General features: G+C 35.5%; 1 long non-coding RNA gene across 4 annotated transcripts; it reads right to left on the bottom strand.

Moving 5' to 3' along the window:
• Positions 1 to 697: 697 nt before the first annotated feature.
• LOC113328411 lies at positions 698 to 7,107 on the bottom strand. Of its 4 annotated transcripts, XR_003349393.1 has the most exons (9): positions 6,995 to 7,107; positions 6,052 to 6,430; positions 5,254 to 5,359; positions 4,968 to 5,158; positions 4,025 to 4,402; positions 3,080 to 3,458; positions 2,138 to 2,515; positions 1,339 to 1,444; positions 698 to 1,242 (listed from the first exon to the last, which is right to left on the bottom strand). It is a non-coding gene; the product is annotated as an uncharacterized LOC113328411 (long non-coding RNA). The 4 variants fall into 4 exon arrangements; XR_003349394.1 differs by lacking the exon at positions 6,052 to 6,430 and having other exon boundaries at positions 6,995 to 7,074; XR_003349389.1 differs by lacking the exon at positions 6,995 to 7,107 and having other exon boundaries at positions 6,052 to 6,572.
• Positions 7,108 to 13,849: the final 6,742 nt, after the last annotated feature.

The following is a 13,849-nucleotide window of genomic DNA, read 5'->3' as shown; positions in this document are numbered from 1 at the left end:
TGACAGCCCCTACGTTGAAAGCCTGTCGAGCATTGAGGAACCGAAATAGGAAAGCATAAACCACTCGTCATCCCAGATGTCTTCCATTCTTATGCGCTATAAAAATTCGATCTTACTATTTACGAAGAACAGGACCGGACGGTGTGGAACTATGTTTTGCATGCAAAGGTGAAAAACTTGGACTAGATCACCTTGGTAAGCATTGTCCACATAAGATAGTGGAGTGCGGACTGACGAAGAGTGTCAATGCTCTAGTATGTTATTCAATGTACGTCTCCAACTCTACCAGTCTCCCGGTCATTATGCTTGTACGAATATATTTATCGATGTGGTGTGGAATAAGACACCACAAGAAGGTCAAAGGCGGAGGCAGTTTTGGCCATTCTGCTTCTGAACCAAATACTTCTACAGAAGTCCAAATGCCCCCACAAATGATGCTGCAGGAGTCTCGTATTCTAAAGTTTGACCAACTTGTGGCCCATCCTCGGGACCACATCTCCTCTTGTACACCATACAAGGCTGATGCGTTAAAGGCAACCAAATGCTGTGTATACAAGGCTGATGCGTTCAAGGCTCATTGGCCATATTTCAGCGATATGCAATGTCCACTGAACTCATGAAACTTTCAAACAAACAAAAAAACAGAACTCGTCTACTCTCAGGGTACTAGTCTAAGACTGACACTGGTAGCCAGGTATTGCACAACAAATTTTATAGAAAAAAGGTCTGAAACCCAATACTAGAATTTACAGCCAGAGAAGATGCAATCAAGTTTCAACAAAGAGTTCCATTTCAAGACCTACTACTGCTATTACTAAACTACTACTACTCGTCCAACAGCAGAATACATCAAAATAAATAACTAGAAACTTCCCACACTCATATTAAGACCAAACACAGCAATACCAGCAGCTACGACCTGGTTAGTTAATTAGCTTTCTGATCCATGCACTCGGGTATACCAGCTATAACCTGGTTAGGTTTCTTCGGATAGGTCTTCCACGAACTACTTCCAAACTCATCAAGAGTCAAATCTTCAAAAGGGGTTAATCCACAAATGGTGGGAGAGCCGCTTTTGTTATGTTGGTTGATGAACCGAGCAGTGCCCTTAAAAATACCAAACCTCTCTCTAAAAGCTTTGGGGTCTTCCAGATCAAAATGGTTGTGTTCATTATACGCGAGCCACTTCACAAACAGGGTATGGAGCTTAGCCTCAGAATTGACAACATCATCGTTTATTACCTTTAGATATGTTTAATAAAAGATCATTAATATACAAGTAAGATGAGGAAAAAAGAGAAAAGCAAAGTTTAACACATCTTCATATGCAGCTTTTACCTTCACGTAGCTTAGCACGTTTTAGTTCACGGAACTTATCCTCCGACTTGTGGCAGCACTTGCATGATGTTGCACCTCGCTGTGCTGCTGTAGCATTAATTGGCGGCTGCATGGTAAATGAAATAAGTTTAGTTTCCCTACAAGTCCTAGAGAACTCCAACACCATATAATATATATAACTCGGAATGACTTGACAGCAACAAAATGGTTGCTTTAGTTGTTCACATAAAAGAAAACATGACCAACAAACAAAAAATTGATATCAAAATCGTCTAACCACTGCCACGAGCAATAACCAACAGGCAAATACACTAACAAAAATGAAATTATAAGAGAAAGAACCAATATCAAATAACTAGACCATTCAACATCTCCCCGATCCTAAATCAAACCATAAAAATCACCTAAAATTTACATTTAAAAAAATTAAAAATTAGGATGCATTTAAGGGCCATAAAAGGTCAAAATAACCAATATCAAACAATTGTGCGCTAAGTAACAAAAGGTTGAAGTTAATAGCAAAATAAGGTACACCCACAGTATCCATATTTTTTCTTTTTTTTTTGCTCGATTCCCACAGTATCCATATCATGAAGAGGAAGAACATCATACATGCAACTACCATCTTATCACTAAATTAAAAGAGGAAAATCAGAGAAATCTCATGGATCTAACAGAAAATCCTATTAAACATACTGGTGGGCGATTAATATCATCATAAAAAAACACATAATCGAAATCACTTTTCAACAAAACATTAAAAGATGATACCACAAATCAGAGACAAATATAAACTTACACAGGATCTTTTAGCTCTCCAAATAGCTAGAACATCTCTAAGAACTTTCGATCGCGCCGCCTCCATTAGCAAAGAAGAATTTCAGCAGAAGATCTAAGCGAATGTGTTTGATGTTAAGGTTTCTTTGACCGAAGAAAAGGGCAAGAGGTTCCTCTAATAATTAATTGATATAAGAGGTGGTAGAAGTTTCTGGTCCCTTTTTGAGAGGGGTTTCCAATGATAACGAGGTCATGCGCTTAAATTACTCATTCTGAATCTAAACCGTAAGATTGTTTTTTCTGATTTTTATGCGCCCCGGCTAGGATGCGGCCCCTTTCTTTTTCTAACACGTATATAAACTTAAACCCTGTCCCCTCTAAATCCCCGCAAAACATTCCCCTTTTGAGAAAAAAATAGGAAATTAATTAAAAAAAAGTTAGTTAAATACTTTTTTAACCAATAGGCAAATACATTAACACAAATGAAATCATAGGAGAAAGAACCAATATCAAATAACTACAACATTCAACATCTCCCCCGATCCTAAATCAAACCATAAAAATCACCTAAAATTTCCAACATTTAAAAAAATTAAAAATTAGGATGCATTTAAGGGCCATAAAAGGTCAAAATAACCAATATCAAACAATTGTGTGCTAAGTAACAAAAGGTTGAAGTTAATAGCAAAATAAGGTACACCCACAATATCCATATATTTTTTTTTTTTTTGCTCGATTCCCACAGTATCCATATCATGAAGAGGAAGAACATCATACATGCAACTACCATCCTATCACTAAATTAGAAGAGAAAAATCAAAGAAATCTCATGGATCTAAAAGAAAATCCTATTAAACATACTGGTGGGCGATTAATATCATCATAGAAAAACACATAATCGAAATCACTTTTCAACAAAACATTAAAAGATGATACCACAAATCAGAGACAAATATAAACTTACACAGGATCTTTTAGCTCTCCAAATAGCTAGAACATCTCTAAGAACTTTCGATCGCGCCGCCTCCATTAGCAAAGAAGAATTTCAGCAGAAAATCTAAGCGAATGTGTTTGATGTTAAGGTTTCTTTGACCGAAGAAAAGGGCAAGAGGTTCCTCTAATAATTAATTGATATAAGAGGTGGTAGAAGTTTCTGGTCCCTTTTTGAGGGGGGGTTTCCAATGATAACGAGGTCATGCGCTTAAATTACTCATTCTGAATCTAAACCGTAAGATTGTTTTTTCTGATTTTTATGCGCCCCGGCTAGGATGCGGCCCCTTTCTTTTTCTAACACGTATATAAACTTAAACCCTGTCCCCTCTAAATCCCCGCAAAACATTCCCCTTTTGAGAAAAAAATAGGAAATTAATTAAAAAAAAGTTAGTTAAATACTTTTTTAACCAATAGGCAAATACACTAACACAAATGAAATCATAGGAGAAAGAACCAGTATCAAATAACTACAACATTCAACATCTCCCCCGATCCTAAATCAAACCATAAAAATCACCTAAAATTTCCAACATTTAAAAATTTAAAAATTAGGATGCATTTAAGATCCATAAAAGGTCAAAATAACCAATATCAAACAATTGTGCGCTAAGTAACAAAAGGTTGAAGCTAATAGCAAAATAAGGTACACCCACAGTATCCATATCTTTTCTTTTTTTTTTTTGCTCGATTCCCACAGTATCCATATCATGAAGAGGAAGAACATCATACATGCAACTGCCATCCTATCACTAAATTAGAAGAGAAAAATCAGAGAAATCTCATGGATCTAACAGAAAATCCTATTAAACATACTGGTGGGCGATTAATATCATCATAAAAAAACACATAATCGAAATCACTTTTCAACAAAACATTAAAAGATGACACCACAAATCAAAGACAAATATAAACTTACACAGGATCTTTTAGCTCTCCAAATAGCTAGAACATCTCTAAGAACTTTCGATCGCGCCTCCTCCATTAGCAAAGAAGAATTTCAGCAGAAGATTTAAGGAAATGTGTTTGATGTTAGGGTTTCTTTGACCGAAGAAAATGGCAAGAGGTTCCTCTAATAATTAATTGATATAAGAGGTGGTAGAAGTTTCTGGTCCCTTTTTGAGAGGGGTTTCCAATGATAACGAGGTCATGCGCTTAAATTACTCATTTTGAATCTAAACCGTAAGATTGTTTTTTCTGATTTTTATGCGCCCCGGCTAGGATGCGGCCCCTTTCTTTTTCTAACACGTATATAAACTTAAACCCTGTCCCCTCTAAATCCCCGCAAAACATTCCCCTTTTGAGAAAAAAATAGGAAATTAATTAAAAAAAAGTTAGTTAAATACTTTTTTAACCAATAGGCAAATACACTAACACAAATGAAATCATAAGAGAAAGAACCAATATCAAATAACTACAACATTCAACATCTCCCCCGATCCTAAATCAAACCATAAAAATCACCTAAAATTTCCAACATTTAAAAAAATTAAAAATTAGGATGCATTTAAGGGCCATAATAGGTCAAAATAACCAATATCAAACAATTGTGCGCTAAGTAACAAAAGGTTGAAGTTAATAGCAAAATAAGGTACACCCACAATATCCATATCTTTTCTTTTTTTTTTACTCGATTCCCACAGTATCCATATCATGAAGAGGAAGAACATCATACATGCACTACCATCCTATCACTAAATTAGAAGAGAAAAATCAGAGAAATCTCATGGATCTAACAGAAAATCCTATTAAACATACTGGTGGGCGATTAATATCATCATAAAAAAAACACATAATCGAAATCACTTTTCAACAAAACATTAAAAGATGATACCACAAATCAGAGACAAATATAAACTTACACAAGATCTTTTAGCTCTCCAAATAGCTATAACATCTCTAAGAACCGAGCAGTGCCCTTAAAAATACCAAACCTCTCTCTAAAAGCTTTGGGGTCTTCCAGATCAAAATGGTTGTGTTCATTATACGCGAGCCACTTCACAAACATGGTATGGAGCTTGGCCTCAGAATTGACAACATCATCGTTTATTACCTTTAGATATGTTTAATGAGAGATCATTAATATACAAGTAAGATGAGGAAAAGGAGAAAAGCAAAGATTAACACATCTTCATATGCAGCTTTTACCTTCACGTAGCTTAGCACGTTCTAGTTCACGGAACTTATCCTCCGGCTTGTGGCAGCACTTGCATGATGTTGCAGCTCGCTGTGCTGCTGTAGCATTAATTGGCGGCTGCATGGTAAAGGAAATAAGTTTAGTTTCCCTACAGGTCCTAGAGAACTCCAACACCATATAATATATATAACTCACAATGACTTGACAACAACAAAATGGTTCCTTTAGTTGTTCACATAAAAGAAAACATGACCAACAAACAAAAAATTGATATCAAAATCGTCTAACCACTGCCACGGGCAATAACCAACAGGAAAATACACTAACACAAATGAAATTATAGGAGAAAAAACCAATATCAAATAACTAGACCATTCAACATCTCCCCCGATCCTAAATCAAACCATAAAAATCACCTAAAATTTCCAACATTTAAAAAAATTAAAAATTAGGATGCATTTAAGGGACATACAAGGTCAAAATAACCAATATCAAACAATTGTGTGCTAAGTAACAAAAGGTTGAAGTTAATAGCAAAATAAGGTACACCCACAATATCCATATTTTTTTTTTTTGCTCGATTCCCACAGTATCCATATCATGAAGAAGAAAAACATCATACATGCAACTACTATCCTATCACTAAATTATAAGAGAAAAATCAGAGAAATCTCATGGATCTAAAAGAAAATCCTATTAAACATACTGGTGGGCGATTAATATCATCATAGAAAAACACATAATCGAAATCACTTTTCAACAAAACATTAAAAGATGATACCACAAATCAGAGACAAATATAAACTTACACAGGATCTTTTAGCTCTCCAAATAGCTAGAACATCTCTAAGAACTTTCGATCGCGCCGCCTCCATTAGCAAAGAAGAATTTCAGCAGAAGATCTAAGCGAATGTGTTTGATGTTAAGGTTTCTTTGACCGAAGAAAAGGGCAAGAGGTTCCTCTAATAATTAATTGATATAAGAGGTGGTAGAAGTTTCTGGTCCCTTTTTGAGGGGGGGTTTCCAATGATAACGAGGTCATGCGCTTAAATTACTCATTCTGAATCTAAACCGTAAGATTGTTTTTTCTGATTTTTATGCGCCCCGGCTAGGATGCGGCCCCTTTCTTTTTCTAACACGTATATAAACTTAAACCCTGTCCCCTCTAAATCCCCGCAAAACATTCCCCTTTTGAGAAAAAAATAGGAAATTAATTAAAAAAAAGTTAGTTAAATACTTTTTTAACCAATAGGCAAATACACTAACACAAATGAAATCATAGGAGAAAGAACCAGTATCAAATAACTACAACATTCAACATCTCCCCCGATCCTAAATCAAACCATAAAAATCACCTAAAATTTCCAACATTTAAAAATTTAAAAATTAGGATGCATTTAAGAGCCATAAAAGGTCAAAATAACCAATATCAAACAATTGTGCGCTAAGTAACAAAAGGTTGAAGCTAATAGCAAAATAACGTACACCCACAGTATCCATATCTTTTTTTTTTTTTTTGCTCGATTCCCACAGTATCCATATCATGAAGAGGAAGAACATCATACATGCAACTACCATCCTATCACTAAATTAGAAGAGAAAAATCAGAGAAATCTCATGGATCTAACAGAAAATCCTATTAAACATACTGGTGGGCGATTAATATCATCATAAAAAAACACATAATCGAAATCACTTTTCAACAAAACATTAAAAGATGATACCACAAATCAGAGACAAATATAAACTTACACAGGATATTTTAGCTCTCCAAATAGCTAGAACATCTCTAAGAACTTTCGATCGCGCCGCCTCTATTAGCAAAGAAGAATTTCAGCAGAAGATCCAAGCGAATGTGTTTGATGTTAGGGTTTCTTTGACCGAAGAAAAGGGAAAGAGGTTCCTCTGATAATTAATTGATATAAGAGGTGGTAGAAGTTTCTGGTCCCTTTTTGAGGGGGGTTTCCAATGATAACGAGGTCATGCGCTTAAATTACTCATTCTGAATCTAAACCGTAAGATTTTTTTTTCTGATTTTTATACGCCCCGGCTAGGATGCGGCCCCTTTCTTTTTCTAACACGTATATAAACTTAAACCCTGTCCCCTCTAAATCCCCGCACAACATTCCCCTTTTGAGAAAAAAATAGGAAATTAATTAAAAAAAAGTTAGTTAAATACTTTTTTAACCAATAGGCAAATACACTAACACGAATGAAATCATAGGAGAAAAAACCAATATCAAATAACTACAACATTCAACATCTCCCCCGATCCTAAATCAAACCATAAAAATCACCTAAAATTTCCAACATTTAAAAAAATTAAAAATTAGGATGCATTTAAGGGCCATAAAAGTTCAAAATAACCAATATCAAACAATTGTGTGCTAAGTAACAAAAGGTTGAAGTTAATAGCAAAATAAGGTACACCCACAATATCCATATCTTTTTTTTTTTTGCTCGATTCCCACAGTATCCATATCATGAAGAGGAAGAACATCATACATGCAACTACTATCCTATCACTAAATTATAAGAGAAAAATCAGAGAAATCTCATGGATCTAAAAGAAAATCCTATTAAACATACTGGTGGGCGATTAATATCATCATAAAAAAACACATAATCGAAATCACTTTTCAACAAAACATTAAAATATGATACCACAAATCAGAGACAAATATAAACTTACACAGGATATTTTAGCTCTCCAAATAGCTAGAACATCTCTAAGAACTTTCGATCGCGCCGCCTCTATTAGCAAAGAAGAATTTCAGCAGAAGATCCAAGCGAATGTGTTTGATGTTAGGGTTTCTTTGACCGAAGAAAAGGGAAAGAGGTTCCTCTGATAATTAATTGATATAAGAGGTGGTAGAAGTTTCTGGTCCCTTTTTGAGGGGGGTTTCCAATGATAACGAGGTCATGCGCTTAAATTACTCATTCTGAATCTAAACCGTAAGATTTTTTTTTCTGATTTTTATGCGCCCCGGCTAGGATGCGGCCCCTTTCTTTTTCTAACACGTATATAAACTTAAACCCTGTCCCCTCTAAATCCCCGCACAACATTCCCCTTTTGAGAAAAAAATAGGAAATTAATTAAAAAAAAGTTAGTTAAATACTTTTTTAACCAATAGGCAAATACACTAACACGAATGAAATCATAGGAGAAAGAACCAGTATCAAATAACTACAACATTCAACATCTCCCCCGATCCTAAATCAAACCATAAAAATCACCTAAAATTTCCAACATTTAAAAAAATTAAAAATTAGGATGCATTTAAGGGCCATAAAAGGTCAAAATAACCAATATCAAACAATTGTGCGCTAAGTAACAAAAGGTTGAAGTTAATATCAAAATAAGATACACCCACAATATCCATATCTTTTCTTTTTTTTTTTGCTCGATTCCCACAGTATCCATATCATGAAGAGGAAGAACATCATACATGCAACTACCATCCTATCACTAAATTAGAAGAGAAAAATCAGAGAAATCTCATGGATCTAAAAGAAAATCCTATTAAACATACTAGTGGGCGATTAATATCATCATAAAAAAACACATAATCGAAATCACTTTTCAACAAAACATTAAAAGATGATACCACAAATCAGAGACAAATATAAACTTACACAGGATCTTTTAGCTCTCCAAATAGCTAGAAAATCTCTAAGAACTTTCGATCGCGCCGCCTCCATTAGCAAAGAAGAATTTCAGCAGAAGATCTAAGCGAATGTGTTTGATGTTAGGGTTTATTTGACTGAAGAAAAGGGCAAGAGGTTCATTTAATAATTAATTGATATAAGAGGTGGTAGAAGTTTCTGGTCCCTTTTTGAGGGGGGTTTCCAATGATAACGAGGCCATGCGCTTAAATTACTCATTCTGAATCTAAACCGTAAGATTGTTTTTCTGATTTTTATGCGCCCCGGTAGGATGCGACCCCTTTCTTTTTCTAACACGTATATAAACTTAAACCCTGTACCCTCTAAATCCCCGCAAAACATTCCCCTTTTGAGAAAAAATAGGAAATTAATTAAAAAAAAGTTAGTTAAATACTTTTGTAATAAAAGTGTTTTTCACTTTATTTTTCACAAAATTGGTTAAAAAGACCAAAATCAACAATTCCTGGGTTAAATGGACAGTTAGATTTTGATACTGTTTAAATGGTCAAAAATGTAAAAATAGTCAGGATGTAACCAGTTTCATCGTGCCCATTTTCAAATATTTTTTCTTATTTTTAATTTACACAGGATGTATCCAGTTTCATCCTTGCTATTTTTTAAATTTAAGCTACAATTTTTTTTGGCCATTTCACCCAAACTATTTTGTACTCATCCATTTGAACCGTAATTTAAAAATATTTGGACAAATGACCCATTTTTCGTTTATTTTTTACTCTATATACGTGTCAAAAAAAGAAAAGGGGCCACATACTTAGAGTATGCGGCCCGACCACATCGTAGCCGCCCGCTGCCGTCAAGATACAAATTCTTGTTGTGTTGGTGCCATCGGATCCGCATAGCAACGCGTGAAATACATACACGAAGCCAAGTAGCCAGCTATGCCATGTCTATTTTGCCGCACCCCAGTGTGGGCACGTACCGGATTCGAGCGGTTTTAGCCTCACCAACATCCAATGGACTGATTGAACTTGGTACGGATAATCTAGGCTAATAACTATATTCTATATTTAAATTAAAAAAATTTTAACTAGCAGAAGCAACTTTGAACCGCCATAAAATCTAAAGATTTATAGGTCATGACATATAAAGCCTCCACGTTGAATGGTAAGAAAACCCCTGCTTATTATTGGGTGAAATATGTTTTTTTTGAATTTTGTGAAATGAGCGTTATTGTGAAGACACTTAGCAACATATAATTGATTTAAAAATTACAAACTCAAAAGAAAAACTTAACTTAACGTGTTTGAAATTTTATGAAAGTCCAAATTCGACTCCGAAGTTAAGTACCTACCAAATTAAGACTCTTTTTTCTTTCAAATTAGTACATACAAAAAAAAGAAAAGAAAAACTCACATATTTCACGCAAAAATAAAAGAAAAAAATAGTATACCAAATAAATAAATAAAAGGAAAAAAAATAAATATCTGCGAACATAAAAGGAAAAATTTAATAAAATCCGCACATAGCTCATATATTTTCTCCGCTTATCTGTAATGTATTCGCCTCGCCACACCAAATCAAAAATACAGCGTCCTGGGGCGAGGCGAAACCCCACGCACACCAAGTTAAAAAAAATGCTTGGTACGTAGCACGAGCATAAATCTAATTTACATAACAACAATATTTGAAACTTAATGTTCTTGACAATGAAAGCTCACATGTGGACGATAATGGAACCCGAGTTTCAGATTGGTTGAAAAGGAGAGTTTGGACATTAGTTTAGCTACTTCGGATGAACACTTGGAATATCCTGATTGGGAAAAATATTTTAGGGTGACGGAAACCATTTTCGTAAGAAGTAGTTATAATTAAAGAAAATTGCACTTCGTTTCATAGCAGACCAAGTTTTCATGTGTGGGTGATATTCACTTTATCTCACTGGTCGGAAATTTATTTATAATCAACTAACGACTCAAAATTTATCACATAAAAGCAAGTGCTATGCGATAAAATCATAGAAAATTTTAGATTTTAATTCGTTCAAAACGAAAGAAAGTCTAGCCAAAAGAGCGCACATATGATACTTTGTGTCCCTTTTCTTTTCACTTTAGTTTCTTATGGCAAATTGTTTGTGGTTTTTTTTATCCATTTTAGTTTCATAGGTAAACTGTTTGCCATTTTTTTCTCCACATGATTACCAATATGTCGTATAGTAAAGATTTTCACCCAATCGGCTGAAAAAGAGGATGATTGAGCTTGAGATGAAAGAGGGTTTCCATGTACCCGTAATAGGACCAAATTTGATCAAGTCTTTCATTTTGAAAGAGATTCTCAACCCCATAGTCCTTATTCTAAACAGATTAAAGGCAAGTTGGTATTGATGTGAGTTTTAAAAGTGTTTTTCTGTTGTGATGTGTTGGGCGTTGTTGTGATGTGCTGGGAAAGTAAAGCGGCATGTCGTTTAATGAACTATAATTTAAAAAGCCGTGAAATTAACAAACTGTAAATTCTGTTTGGTAGATTAGTATTTTAAAGTGCTGGTGATGTAGTTAATGACGAAAATAGACATGTTTTAAAATTAGTTTTAAAAGCATTGCAATTATAATAACTTATATTTTAATTCTAATATATATTTCACAAAATATATCATAATATTTATTATATTATTTTATACTAAATTTTATCATTTAATAAAGAATTTTATGATTATGATTTACAAAAAGGGCTAAAATACCCTCTTTTATATAGTGTATATACGAAAAGGGCTAACCATTATTAAAAATAAATAAATAAACTCTACTACCCGCCACCACTGTCCACCGCCAACCACCACCACCACTGTCCACCGCCGCCCGCCACCACCAACCACCACCACCGCCAACCACCACTGTCCAACCCCGCTAACCACCAACCACCACCGCCGCCAACCACCACAATTGTCCACCACCGCCAACCACCACCAACCACCGCCGCCGCTAACCAACACCACCAATATCCACCACCACCGCCACCAATCACACCGCCGTCGTAAATAACCGCCGCCGTCAACCACCACCGCCGCCGCCAACCACCACCACTACCATGTGGAGTCAACTAACAAAAGTTGTGTCCATATCGGAGCCAACTAGCTCAAGTTGTCTCCAATAAATAGTGTCCATACCGGAGGCAACTAGCTTAAGTTGTCTCCAAAAATGGAGGCAACTAGCTCAAGTTTTTTCCGATAAATAGTGTACAAGAACAAGTTGCAAAACAAAATGGAGCCAACTAACTCAAGTTGTCTCCGAATCTGAGGCAACTAGATCAAGTTGTCTTCAAAACTGGAAGCAACTTTCTCAAGTTGCCCCCAAATCTAGAGTCAAAACTTTCTCAACTTTCTCAAGTTGCTTCTTGCAGTCCCGCTACTACCTACATCAAACTCAGTCATTTCAAATGTTGTAATCCACCAGACCCTTATGAAATCCTTTTCTTCACCTGCCTAAATTACCACCAGGAACCAACTGCTCAACCTCATACCAGAATTAATATCATCATCTCTTTCTTCCCTGACCTAAATCACCACCAGGAACCAATTAGAACAGCAGCTGCAGCACCATCAAAACTCTATGTAGACATCAATGACATCATTCTTCACTTTAACTCGGGTACAATACTTCTTATGGAAACGCAACATCAACTTTTACCACCAGGCCCATTCGACTTCATCCATTCCTACACCATTCAATCCCACTGCATTCACCCTGCGAATTCTTGAGTCACAGCCAACCAACAACTTCTTACTAGACCCTTCATTGCATTGCTTCAGTTCAGCAAAGCCATTCCAATTCAACCACCCACAGCACAACCAATTCTCCTCTAACTAACTCCTTGTCCTAAACCATAGCAGCAACAACAACTTACACTACTGCCATCTAACCTTGTAACAACTCATTATCACCAACTGCAGCTGCAACAACAACTTACGCTACTGCCATCTAACCTTGTAACAACTCATTACCACCAACTGCAGCTGCAACAACAACTTACACTACTGCCATCTAACCTTGTAACAACTCATTACCACCAACTGCAGCTGCAACAACTTCTTCTCACTCTTTGCAGAAGAAACCACCAATTTCAGCTCTCCACCCGCTATTTCCTGATCCGTTCAATCATTTCAACCACCAACTTCATAGCATCACACTATTACCACTGATAAGACCACATGTTTTTCGCTGCCAAACAATTACTACATCATCTCCATAGCTATCCTGCAGCAACTCAAATCCATTTCTAATCCATTTATTCACCATCTAACAATACCAATTCCACATCAACTTAGCAGCAACTTCATACCCTTGAATCTCCTCCTCAACCACACTGTAATATGTAGCTTCAATCCCATATGCAATTCATTGTCAGTACTTCAACCAAATCTTGACTCATTCTCAAATTCAGTCATTTAATTCACTGTAGACAACCACCAACATTTCCTCTCCTTCACTGATTTCTAGGGTTTGAAATCAAAACAACACAATATGTTTGAATCACCCAACTTCTCATTCAAATCCTTGTTCTATTCCGTTCTCAATTTCAGCACAAAACCAACTTCAACAGCTCAATCTATCACACATCTCTACCTTAAATTCCAATTCAAGCAAACCATGGCTCCAAAGACACTTCAATTCAACATAAACCCATGTCTTATCCATTTGTATAAGCTTTGAAACTCCATTTATTGATCTCCTTCATCAATGCTTCAATCAACACCCCCATATTCAAACTCTTCTCAGATCGATGGCAGCGAGTATTCTTTTACTGGAAACAACAACCCTAGAAAAATTGGTTTCTTTTCTTCGAAATTTTATCGCAAAACAAAGATTGAGACGAGATAGTTGTAGATCAATGCTTTAATCACGAAACAAGTTAGAAAAATCGATATGAAATCGATGAAATTAGGTTTTCGAAACCTCATAAATGTTTTCTGAAAACAATTTTTAAAAC

This window comes from Papaver somniferum, chromosome 1, assembly GCF_003573695.1.
Source record: "Papaver somniferum cultivar HN1 chromosome 1, ASM357369v1, whole genome shotgun sequence".
Classification (NCBI taxonomy): domain Eukaryota; kingdom Viridiplantae; phylum Streptophyta; class Magnoliopsida; order Ranunculales; family Papaveraceae; genus Papaver; species Papaver somniferum.
The sequence above is the reverse complement of the archived record's forward strand: the minus strand, read 5'-3'. Positions and strand labels throughout refer to the sequence as shown.